At 43.0% G+C, this 12,996-nt stretch overlaps 1 protein-coding gene across 3 annotated transcripts in view; it reads right to left on the bottom strand.

Moving 5' to 3' along the window:
• The window catches only part of LOC125283437 (thyroid receptor-interacting protein 11-like), a 50,181-nt gene that overhangs the window by 27,647 nt on the left and 9,538 nt on the right, over positions 1-12,996 (bottom strand). Inside the window, exon 2 of one of the 3 annotated variants that reach the window (XM_057307566.1) lies at positions 3,405-3,484. The exons of the other annotated variants lie outside the window; for them this stretch is intronic. The gene's annotated coding sequence lies outside the window, so the exon portion shown is untranslated. The remainder of the gene's footprint in view (positions 1-3,404; positions 3,485-12,996) is intronic. 3 annotated transcript variants of the gene reach the window in all.

Here is a 12,996-nt window from a genome sequence, read left to right on the forward strand (position 1 = left end):
TGACCTATAGAGTTTTACAAGGGTGAACAGGCTCAGTTGTCTAAAATGGTGCTTTTCAAACAATGAATTGTGACCCATCCATGTCATAAAATCAATGTAATAGTTTGCAAATCACCGTCTTAGAAAATACAGTCAACTAGAGTAAACTAGAAAAAATCAGTATGGACTACATACTGTAAGAGTTAAAGACTGTTTCAGGAAGCTTTGGTCGAAGTATGTGTTCTGGGTATAAGTGTCATGAAAAATCTGTTCTCCAAACAAACAAAACAAAACAAACTCTTCAAGAAAGAAAGCAAACTGATGGTTGCCAGAGGTAAAGGGGGGGGGGCGAAATTGGTGAAGGGGATTAAGAGTTACAATCTTCCACTTATATAAATAACTCACAAAGATGAAAAGTACAATGTCTGGAATATGGTCAAATAAAATTGTAACAATGCCCTACTGTGTGACATATAGTGACTATACTTAATCGTGGTGAGCGCTGTGTAATGTATACAGACTTGTCAAATCACTATGCTGCACACCTGAAACTGATATAACATTGTATAGATGGATTACTTCAATAATTAAAACAGAGACAATTGCTCTCTGTTGGTGCTTTGAGGAGCACTGTCCTCAAAGGCATCATCTAGTGCCATCTAGTGGTAAAAGCCACATCTGCAGTTGAAGCAAGAACCACAGACCAGTGATGAGAACAGTCCTCAAACATGGATGTCTGGTTGGAAGGAACATTCCAAATGACTGGCCAACCCTGACATCCGGTGCCAGAACCCTTCAACAACACCAAGCCACTCCCTGAGCACGCCCCACAAAGAAGGCACTCGCTCCACCACTCAGAGGCTCTACCTGCTGAAAAGCTGACCAAGCTGCCTTCCTCTAGGAGCTCCTCCCTGTACTTCCTACTGCCCTCTCCTGGATGACAAGGAGCAGCTGCTGCATTCGCCCTCAGTTTAACACTATGGATCCAGTTCAAGCAATACCTGTCCAGTGTCTGCTAAGTGCCAGGCATTGGGGATACCGTGGGGAGCCCGGGAAGAGCAGACACAAAGAGACATAAGAGCTTATGCCAGATGAAGGACAACAGCATGGGGGATGGAAGGACCTGCACTAGAGAAGGTAAAAGGGAGGCCTCCCTGAAAAGGGAAGGCCACGTGGAGCCCCACAGAATCGGAGAGAGCTGTGCAAAAGGCATTCCAGACAGGACACACAACAGATAGAAATGCTCTGGGGCAGGAAGCGCCTTGGAATGTTCCAGTAGCAGAAGGCAGGCAGGGAGGCTGAAGAACAGCAGAGAAACAGGAGAAACATCAGAGATTTCTGGGGTGCATGGGTGTGTATGTGTATGTGTGTGTTTTAACTTCTCTTTGTTTTAGAATGTTTCTACACTAACCATATGCCGTATTTCATTCTAAGACACCATCAATTGTAAGACAGAAAAAAGAAGAAACACTGCCAGTTAGTCAGTGTTTTTCTTATTGCTTAGAATTCTAATTTTGTGTTTATGAAAAAGCCCTTTTAGACTTATTTGAACAGAATGAAAGGAAAAAGATGAGTGACATGGGTTGGTTAGGTCTTCCCTTTCAGGATATCTGGGAGTTTCCACACAGCATTGACCTTCGTGCAGCCAAGCACACTGGCGAGGCTGCGCTTCTGAAGAGATCGCCATCATCGGCTCTGAGATTTCTTTCCAAGCTCCTGACCCTCCAGGTGTAGGCTGTGTTACTGAGTCTTTCTTGGTCTGATCAGAAGGTATCGATGGATGGTTCTCGAACAGCAATTAGAATTTGTGCCCCTTCTTCAAATGGCCCCTAGATGGTACGTGGACTGAAGCAGCCAGGGGCTGTGAGTGCAGCGGTCCAACCACTCCACGAGGAAGACTGAGCACGTCCATGTGCACACGTAATGACAACTCTAACACGATGCTCCAGTGACTGCAGGACACACCAGGAAGAAATCAGGGGTGCCTGGGTGGCACAGTCTGTTGGGCAGCCGACCCCTGGTTGTGGCTCAGATTGTGATCTCAGACTCTTGAGATTGAGGCCCATGTCTGGCTCTGCAATGGGCGTGGAGCCTGCTTGGGATCTTTCTCTCTCCCCTGCCCTCCCCACCACTGCTCACACGTGTTCTCTCTCTCTCTCTCTCTCTCAAAAAGTTAAATAAATAAATAGATATTGAAATAAAATGCCAAGAATGAAAAATATCAGATTTAGAAAGACCTTTTAACAGTGTTCATTCAATCCACGATTGTCCTGAAATTTTCATGACATTCACCATGCACCTGCTCCATTTAATATTCCTTTATTTTACATTTTTTAAATATTTTATTTATTTATTTGAGAGACTGAGAACAAGCAAGAACGACAGCACAAGCAGGGGGAGTGGCAGAGGGAGAGGAAAAGGGAGAAGCGTGCGGGGAACCCGACATGCAGCTCAATCCCAGGACCCCGAGATCATGACCCAAGCCAAAGGCAGATGCTCAACCCACTGAGCCACACAGGGGCCCCTCAACAGTCCTTTAGATCAACTCACTTCTTTTAGCACCCAGGTGTGACGTGCTACCTAATATTTTCTTCTAACACACCCTGTAATCAATACCTTTGAAAATGTAACACATCTACCGGGGTGCCACCTAAAGTCACCTCACATTCCTCCCGTGGGAAACGCGGATCTGGTCCAGCCACCTGTTCATTCAAGAAGCACTGACTGACTTTGCCCTATCGGCAGGAGTGTCACCTGCAACACTGGGAACTTGCCAGGAGAGGTGTGACATGCCCTCCAGCGGGCAGTTCTTCGTCTGAGGGAATGGGAAGGGGCCCTCCCCGCTCTCCCAGCCAGTGAGGGTCGAGGCTGGGGCTGCTTCATTTCACTTCTAATCAACAGTGCTGAGTGCTGACTCCAGTGCCAGGCATTACTCCGCATGCTGGACAAACAGGAACACGTACAACCCTCGGAAGCAGCCTATGTGGAAGGCACCGCTTTACAGACAGAGGTCAAGGCTGTTTCCTCAAGCTGTGCAACCTTGCAGGAAACTTCATTCTATTGCTTTTCAAACCTACTTACCCACTTGGACTTCCATCCCTCCCCCAACACTTCAGTTGCGCAAACGGTGTCTGTGTGGATGTGTGTATTTATACGCAGGGTACGTACATATATACGTACCTACGATGTATATTTATGCAATTGCAAAAATCAATCCGATACTCTTCGCATCGGTTTTCAAGTTTGGAATGTTAACTGCAGGCTGCATACTGGCCTGTAAGATATTGCTCTACCTCTCATTTTTATCGTTGTTCTTTTGCATGGACTAGTCTCAGTGTTTGGTTTCTATTTCTTGTTGGTTTCGTTCTTGGTTATAAATGGAAGGCAGGAAGCAAAGTCTTAAGGGCAATAAACTTTGTACCTACACAGACTTTGAGTCTGTTTTCCTTCTTGTGAGCGCCGTTGCTTTCCTCAGCGGATCCGCAAGGCCTAAAGTGTTAATCACCTAAGGAAAATACAAAACAAAAACAAAGAGTTTTGTCAGAGTTTATCACTGACTCAATCTCTTCATAATTAATTGGCCTGTTTAAAACATCCGGTGGAAAAAAGACAGTCTCTTCAATAAATGGTGCTGGGAAAATTGGACAGCTACATGCAAAAGAATGAAACTTGACCACTCTCTCACACCATACACAAAGATAAACTCCAAATGGATGAAAGACCTCGATGTGAGACAGGAATCCATCAAAATCCTAGAGGAGAACATAGGCAGCAACCTCTACGACATCGGCCAAAGCAACCTTTTTCATGACACACCTCGGAAGACAAGAGAAACAAAAGATAAAATGAACTTGTGGGGCTTCATCAAGATAAAAAGCTTCTGCACAGCCAAGGAAACAGTCAAAAAAACTAAGAGGCAGCCCACGGAATGGGAGAATATATTTGCAAATGGCGCTACAGATAAAAGACTGGTATCCAAGATCTACAAAGAACTTCTCAAACTCAATACGCGAGAAACAAATAAACAAATCACAAAATGGGCAGAAGATATGAACAGACACTTTTCCAATGATGACATACAAATGGCTAACAGACACATGAAAAAATGTTCAAAATCATTAGCCATCAGGGAAATTCAAATCAAAACCACACTAAGATACCACCTTATGCCAGTTAGAATAGCAAAAATTGACAAGGCAAGAAACAACAATTGCTGGAGAGGATGTGGAGAAAGGGGATCCCTCCTACATTGCTGGTGGGAATGCAAGTTGGTACAGCCACTCTGGAAAACAGTGTGGAGGTCCCTTAGAAAGTTAAAAATTGAGCTACCCTATGACCCAGCCATTGCACTACTGGGTATTTACCACAAAGATACAGAAGTAGTGAAGAGAAGGGCCATATGCACCCCAATGTTCACAGCAACATTGTCCACAATAGCTAAATCATGGAAGGAACCGAGATGTCCTTCAACAGATGACTGGATTAAGAAGTTGTGGTCCATATATACAATGGAATATTACTCAGCTATCAGAAAGAACGAGTTCTCAACATTTGCTGCAACATGGACGGCACTGGAGGAGATAATGCTAAGTGAAATAAGTCAAGCAGAGAAAGACAATTATCATGATTTCTCTCATCTATGGAATAGAAGAACTAGGAAGATCGGTAGGGGAAGAAAGGGATAAAAAAAGAGGGGTAATCAGAAGGGGGAATCAAGCATGAGAGACTATGGACTATGAGAAACAAACTGAGGGCTTCAGAGGGGAGGGGGTGGGGGAATGGGATAGACTGGTGATGGGTAGTAAGGAGGGCACGTATAGCATGGTGCACTGGGTGTTATACGCAACTAATGAATCATCGAACTTTACATCAGAAATCAGGGATGTACTGTATGGTGACTAACATAACATAATAAAAAAAATTAAGAAAAAAAACAAAACGGGCGCCTGGATGGCTCAGTCAATTGAGTGTCCGACTCTTGATTTCAGCTCAGGTCATGATCTCAGTGTTCAGGCTCCAAGCTCAGTGCAGACTCTGCTTGTCCCTCTCCCTCTCTCCTTCCCGCCCACTCTGTCTTTCTGTCTCTCTGTCTCTCTCAAATAAATAAATAAATAAAATATTGAAAAGAAAAAACAACGCTGTGCCTCAATTAACTAAGACTCATAGGCTAACGTTTCCTCCCAATGGAAGCTACTGGGATTGCCTTCTGGCTTCATCTAACAGCCAATTACTTCACAAGGATTAACAGGATATAAAATCTACTCTCTCTGTTGTAAGGAGTCCCTGAATAGTGGGCAAGACGTTAATGGAAAATGAACCAACATTCACAAGAGGGTGAAATAAGGAGAAGTCAATCAGAAAGTTCCGCGGTACAATGTCTCATACCTGACTTAAACAAACAAACAATAAAAAAAAAAAACAGTTAATACAGAATAGAATAATAGGATACCATGGAACTGAATAATGCTAACATACTTCTGGAAAAAATAAAACACTTAAGAACATGTATTCTGAATATTTTCTCCCAGCCTGTCTTGCCTGCTCATGTTCTTAGTGTATCTATTTTTCCTTTGTAATTAGTGCTTTTTATGTTCTGTATACAAAACATTTGCCTACCCCAAGGTCATCAAGATACTCTCCCATGTTTTCATACAAAAGTTTTATGGTTCTAGCTTTTCTGTTTTTCAAGATTTATTTGATAGAGAGAGTGTGCACAGGGGAAGGGCCAAAAGTAAAGAATCTCAAGCAGACTCCTCACTGAGCGTGGAGGCTGACACAGGGCTTGATTCGACACGGGGCTTGATCTCATGACCCTGAGATCATGACCTGAGCCAAAATCAAGAGTTGGACTCAAGTGACTGAGCCACCCAGGCGCCCCCTGGTTCAGCTTTTATATTTAGGTTTAGGATCCACTCCAAATTAATGTGTGTGTGTCAGAACAAGGTACGGGTCAAGCTCCATTTTCTTTCCACCTGAATATCCAGTTCAAACAGAATAATTCATTAAAAAGACTTCCTTTCCCTCACTGAACTGACTTGACACTCTGGGCAAAAATCAATCAACAGTACTTGTGTTTGGCCTATTTTTGGACTCTCTATTCTGTTCATTGATCTATCTTTATGCCGAAGACTTTGATTACTGTGGCTTTGCTATAAGTCTTAAAATTCAGCAGGAATAAGCATTCTTCAACTGTGTTCTTTTGAAGACTATTTTGGCTATTCCAGACCCTTTGCCTTTCCATATACATTTTAGAATCAATCTGGTCATTTCTTCTAAAAAAGATGGCTACAAGTTTGACTGGGATTGCATTGTTTGCATGAATCAAGTGGTGGAGAACAGAAATCCTGATGACAGCAAATCTTCCGATGCATAAACAAAGCATATCTCCCATTTATTTCAGTCTTCTTGAATTCTTCCCAACAATGTTTTATTTTTTCTGTGTAAAGGTGTTTCATGTCTTTCTTGAGACTTATTCCTAGCCAGTTTGGTTTTCTGCTGTTGTTTTCGTTTTCTAAGTAGGTTCCACACCCAGCATGGAGACCAATGCAGGCCTTGAACTCACAACCCTGAGTTCAAGACCTGAGCTGAGATCAAAAGTCACATGATTCATCGACTGAGCCACCCAGTCACCCCAAAAACTTTACATTTTTTTTTAAAGATTTTATTTATTTATTCGACAGAGACAGAGACAGCTAGCGAGAGAGGGAACACAAGCAGGGGGAGTGGGAGAGGAAGAAGCAGGCTCATAGCGGAGGAGCCTGATGTGGGGCTCGATCCCAGACGCCGGGATCACGCCCCGAGCCGAAGGCAGACGCTTAACCGCTGTGCCACCCAGGCACCCCCACTTTACATTTTTTGATGCTACTGTAAATATTTTAAATTTTCATTTTCTTATACATGTATATTTACAATACATCTACGTGACAAAGAATTCCTATTCAGAATATATCATAAATTCCAATAAGTCAAAACCAAAAACAACAGGAACAGCAAAAATGGGCAAAAGACTTGAACTGACAGTTCACAAAAGATGTACGAATGCCCAATAAACACACAAAAAGGTGCCTAAGATCATTTGTCACCAGGGAAATGTAATGTGAAACCATAATGAGATGCTATCTCACCCTCACTGACAGCACAGAATGTCAACGAGGATGCTGAGCAACTGGGGTGTTACTATATTGCTGGTGGGAAGTGTAAACTGATAAACCACTTTGGAAATTAGTCTAGCAGTTCAATATATCCCCACCCTGTGACTAAGCAATCCCATGAAGCAATTTTGAGAGAAATCTAAGACTTCTATAAGAATGTTTATTATAGCCTATTCATAATGACCAAATTATTGGAAACAACAAAATGTCTAATCATCAGTTGAACAGATGAACAAATTGTGGTATAGGCACACTACATACAAAGGAACAAACTATTTTACACTGACAAAGACTCTCTCCTTGACCAAACTCTAGCCAGATTCCTCTGAACCCCCTTCTCGACAAGGCCTCAACCTTGGCTTATCATATGCAGACTGGGCCAAACACTAACATAGTTTCTAACAGCTCAAGACCCCAGCCCTAGGACAACGCCAGTCCCCCTTAGTCCATGACTGAGAAAACTCAAGGCATCTACTGTTTGCTCAGCCAACACTGAAAAGTCTGGCTCCTGTCTCCCAGTGAGTAAATGCAGGTGGTTTCACATGGAACAACGCCTTTCTCACTTTTTGTAATCTTTTACTTCTCTGACTTTATTCATACCTGGCCTTACTCCCTCATTCTCTCTTTAAAATGCCCTCTGTACAAACTGAGTTTGAGTTGAATTCATGCTGGACTCTTTTCCTGATTGCAGGAGTTATTGCTGATTAAAATCTGTCCTCACCACTTAAACTAGGATCTGGCTTTGTTTATCTTTGATAAGTGAACACAACATGGATAAATCTCAAAGAACACACTGAGTGGAAGAAGACAAAAGAATACATACCATTCAATTCCATTTACACGACCTACAAGATAAGGCAAATCTAATCTACCACAGATTCTGAAATCAGAAAATGACCAGTGGAGGTAAAGAGCCTAACTAGAAAGAGATACAAAGGAAACTTCTGGAGTTTCATATACAGTTCATATTTGGTTTTGGTGGTGGGGCACAGATATACAGTTGACACTTGAACAACACAGGGGTTAAGGGTGCTGACACCTGTGCAGTCAGAAATTTTCATTTAACTTTCAACTCCCCCAAAACTTCACTACTAATTGCCTACTGTTGACCAGAAGCCTTACTGATAACATAAACAGTCCATTCACATATATTTTGTATGTTAGATGTATTATATATTGTATTCCTTCAACAAACTACACTAAAGAAAATATTGTGAAAACCATAAAGAAAATATGTTTACAGTACTGTACTATATTTATCAAAAAATCTGCATATAAGTGGACCCATGCAATTCAAACCCATGTTGTTCAAGAGTCAACTGTATACATTTCTTAAAATGCTCATCAAACTGTATAATAAGACCTGAGCATTTCATTTTACAAATTATCTCCTTTTCTCCCCTGCCCTCCCACCTCCATTTGCTTTCTTCCCTTTCACCTCTGTCTCTTAAGAATACTTGAGGTAATTTTTTTCTTTTTCTTTTCTCTCTTTTTTTTTAATAGGCTACACACCCAGCATGGAGACCAACGTGGGGCTTGAACTCAAACCCTGAGATTAAGCCATTCAATCCGACTGAACCACCCAGGCACCCCGACCTAGGGAAATTATAAAGGAAAAAAAAAAAAAGAGCCAAGAGAGATGTAGCTGACCCTCCAAATTCCCCTTTCAATATCCACCTACCCCTTCTTCCTTACTAAGAGGACCCCAATTTTGTTCAAGGTATCAATCTGCCCTGTGAGAAATTCTCCCCTCTCACACGTTCCTGCACCTAGAGGTAGGGCCACATGCTTAGTTCTGGCCAATGACATGTATGTTGAAGTCTACACCACAGGCTTCCTGAAAAGCTATTGCTTTCACAGACTTACACACATACCTTTGGTCAGTGTCCCTTTCTTTTCTTCCTTCCTGCAGTATAGCTGCTCAAATGAACTAAGAAAAGGGTGTTATTCCCTAGTACAAACCTATTCTTATTCTGAGAAGCAAGCTGTGGGAGCTCTCAATCAATTCACAACTAAGTAACTTTGCAAGTCAAAATGTTCATGCATCAAAATGAAAAAAACAAATTCCAACTGGAAGTGAAGAAGACAGACACATGGCTGTGTTAAAATATATATAACAATTTAGTATCTAAGTGATGTTTCAAATCCATGGGGGATATAGACCATCACTAGATGTTGTAGGGACCAAAACTGCTACCTTATAACATACAGAATAATAAAAATAGATGAATGGTCTAAGCAGTAGGAGCCCAAACCATAAAAGTGCTAAAAGAAAATGTAGTGATTGAAAATGGTCTTTTAAAGCATTATCCAAAGCCACAAGCCATAAAGTTAGACTGTGAGATTTGGCACCATAAAGATTCAGAATGAAATGTATCATGAAATGTATGGTACAAGCTAAACTGAAAGGCAACAGTTTGAGAGAAAATACTGCAACAAATACAGAGGCAAAGGACTACTATCCTACATATAAAAAGTTCTTACAAATCAATAATAAAAATATAAATACCCAAACAAAAAGACAACAACCCAGTAGGAAAATGATAAGGAGAGAAGGCTCATGTGAAAAAAGTATCACTGACAGTGACCAACTAAAAATGCTCAGTCTTACTACTGATTATAAAAATATAAATTTAAGGGGCACTTGGGTGGCTCAATCGGTTAAGCATCTGACTCTTGATTTTGACTCAGGTCATGATCTCGGGATTGTGGGATCCAGCCCCAGTCAGGTTCTGTGCTCAGTGTGGAATCTGCTTGAGATTGTCTCTCTCCCTCTCCCTCTGGCTCTTCCTGTGTTCACTCGTGAAGAAGTAACTCTTTAAAATATATATTTGTATATGTATAAATATATATTTATATATATAAATTTAAACACATATACAAAATAAATATGTATATATAATATATATTTAGATTTAAATATAAAACAGAAACATATATATATATATATATATATATATATATATATATATAAATTTAAAACAGGCATTATCTTCCCCCCCACCCCCGCATGTTGACAAAAAATTTAAGAGACTGAGAAATACTCTGTGATTAGCATCTTATTTACCATAGGTCAAAACAGAAACTGACATAATCACTCTTGAGGATCATTTTGCAGAAGCTCTTACCCTGAAATCCATCTCACTGGAAAACTCAAACACACATGCAAAAATATGTTCATCACAGCCCGATCTTAATAGCAAAATCATAGCCACCCAAATGACAAACAGAAGAATCATCACGTAAAGTACAACCACACTGTGGAATACAATTCGGCCATTAAAAAACACAAAAAACACTGTATGCACAGTATATTCAAATTAGGCTGAGTGGGAGAAATGTATTTACTTTTGTCATTTAAAAAGTTAATCCTTAAGGAGGGCCAGGTTGGCTCAGTCAGGAGAGCATGTGACTCTTGACAGGATTGTGATTTCCAGGGGCGCCTGGGTGGCTCAGTCCTTAAGCGTCTGCCTTCGGCTCAGGGCCTGATCCCTCCCTTGTGGGATCGAGCCCCACATCAGGCTCTTCCTCTGGAAGCCTGCTTCTTCCTCTCCCACTCCCCCTGCTTGTGTTCCCTCTCTCACTGGCTATCTGTCAAATAAATAAATAAAATCTTTAAAAAAAAATTGTGATTTCCAGCCCCATGCTGTGTGTAGAGATTACTTAAACATTAAATCTTAAAAAAAAACTTAACCATTAAAAGAAAAAAAATTAGTATTCTAGATCTCAGACCACTGTTTTTCACAAATATTTGCCAAAATTTGATTTGTTCCTTATGGGAAAAATGGGGTGAGGGGACAAAAAACCCAGAAAATCCATGATTTATTTGACTTTCCCGATGAGCACGTTTGGCTGCCAATTTGTCCTCACCAGAATATTTTCATTCTAAACTGACATGTCTTCTCTGGGGAGGGAAAGCACCAATCCCCACCATCAGAATATTTCAGATCAAAAGTTCAGCCCTGCTCTCTGGGCAGAGCCAGGAAGATACCATCAGTGAGCTGGAAAGGCCTAGCTAAGCCTTCCAGAAAATGCTACCTCTCCCAAGAGGTGATCCTCTGACCCACTTGCACCTCAAGAGTGACTTTTTTTGATGCAGTTGAAATCAGGTTAACTTCTGGAATTCTCACAATAGAATCTCAGTCTTCCAGCCCCTGGCCTGCTTTCTAAAACACACAGACCACTCAAAACCAGGGAAACAGAACATGGCAATTTTGAGTCCTCATCAGGAAATAGAACCTTGAGCATCTACATTCAGTTCCTCGTCACTCTGCTGGCTGAGGAATACTTCCTAGGGGTCTACAAGGCACGTGGCCCTGAGACACACACGGTCCCTCTTGGCACCATGATTCTCACGGGGGAGACAAACATTAAACAAGATGTCTCCATTGCGATGGGGCTGACTGCCACGAAGAAGATACATAGAGAACAGATAATGGGCTGGACCTTGTCTGCAGGTGTCAGGGGCCGCCGGAGGGAGCCGCATCCAACATGAGCCAGAAGGCTGGGGACCTTCTTTCACTCATCGGCCTCACCCACATCCAATCTGTCAGCACATCCCATCAGCTTTTTCTTCAACATGTACCCAGAACCTGGTCTGTGTTCATCACTTCCACCCCTACCATCCTGATCCAAGCCGGCAGCATCATGTCTTGGAATATTCCAGTAGCCTACTAATTGATCTCCCTGCTTCCACCCTCACTGTTCTCAACAGAGAAGCTGAAGTGATCCCATAAAACCCAAGTCAGGTCACCTCACTCTTCACTTCAAAATCCCCCAGTGGCCACCACCCCAGGTCCCTAAGACCCCATCTGCTATCTCCTCCTTCTCCCTCACTCTGGCCTCGTCGTTCCTGGAACGAGTCAGCCCAGCTCTCTCCACGGAGGCCTTCCTACTCCCCCTTCTCTGCCTGGGACACTGTTCCCACAGACATGCACAGGGCTCACTCCCTCACCTCCTGCAAGGCTTTCCCCAACGCTGTCCTCAGGGTGCTTCTCCGGCCATCCCAGCTCAGATGATAAAGCCTTCCAGCCCTCCTACAGCATCCAGCACCCCTGACACGCCGGACTGCTTGCCTCTGTGTTCCCTGGCGCTTCTCTCTCTGGAAGAAAGGCTCGCTAACAGCTCCACCATGGTCTGTCTGGGTCACATCTGGAACCACATGAGAACCGAGCCTCCGGCAACTGAGCAGGCATTCAGTAAAGACTGTGGAGTGACTGCATTCATCTAAGGGAAGATGAGAGCTCATGAGGCAAGGGGGGTGGGGGTAAAAGCATCTTGGGCAGCGGGAGCAGCCGAGCCGCCCCAAGGCCGGCGGGCACACTGGAAGGACTGACCAGATCGGGTAGGGCAGGGAAGGCGAGGGGGAAGCAAGACGGGAGAAGGAGGACGGAGCAGCCTTGCAGACACAGAAGGAACATCTGGGTCTATCTCAAACAGCAACAAGAAGCCAGGAAACTAGGCAGTGACATGATCGAATGGGCCTTCCACAAACCTCTGGCTTCAGGGGGAGACAGGGATTTGGGGGAGGCAGGAGCACCTGGAAGCTCAGCGAGCAGACTAGCAGCATGGCTCAGACCACAAACGACTGTAACTTGGACTGAGAGGGAAGAAGCAGAGGTGGAGAAAAGGACGTAGATTCCAGAAATATTTTTTTTAAAGATTTTATTTTACTTTATTTATTTGACAGAGAGACAGACAGCCAGTGAAGAGAGGGAACACAAGCAGGGGAGTGGGAGAGGAAGAAGAAGGCTCCCAGCAGAGCAGGGAGCCCGATGTGGGGCTCGATCCCAGGACTCTGGGATCACACCCTGAGCCGAAGGCAGACGCTTAACGACTGCACCACCCAGGCGCCCCAAAATTCCAG

The sequence above is a fragment of the Ursus arctos genome, unplaced genomic scaffold, assembly GCF_023065955.2.
Source record: "Ursus arctos isolate Adak ecotype North America unplaced genomic scaffold, UrsArc2.0 scaffold_50, whole genome shotgun sequence".
NCBI classification, from domain to species: Eukaryota; Metazoa; Chordata; class Mammalia; order Carnivora; family Ursidae; genus Ursus; species Ursus arctos.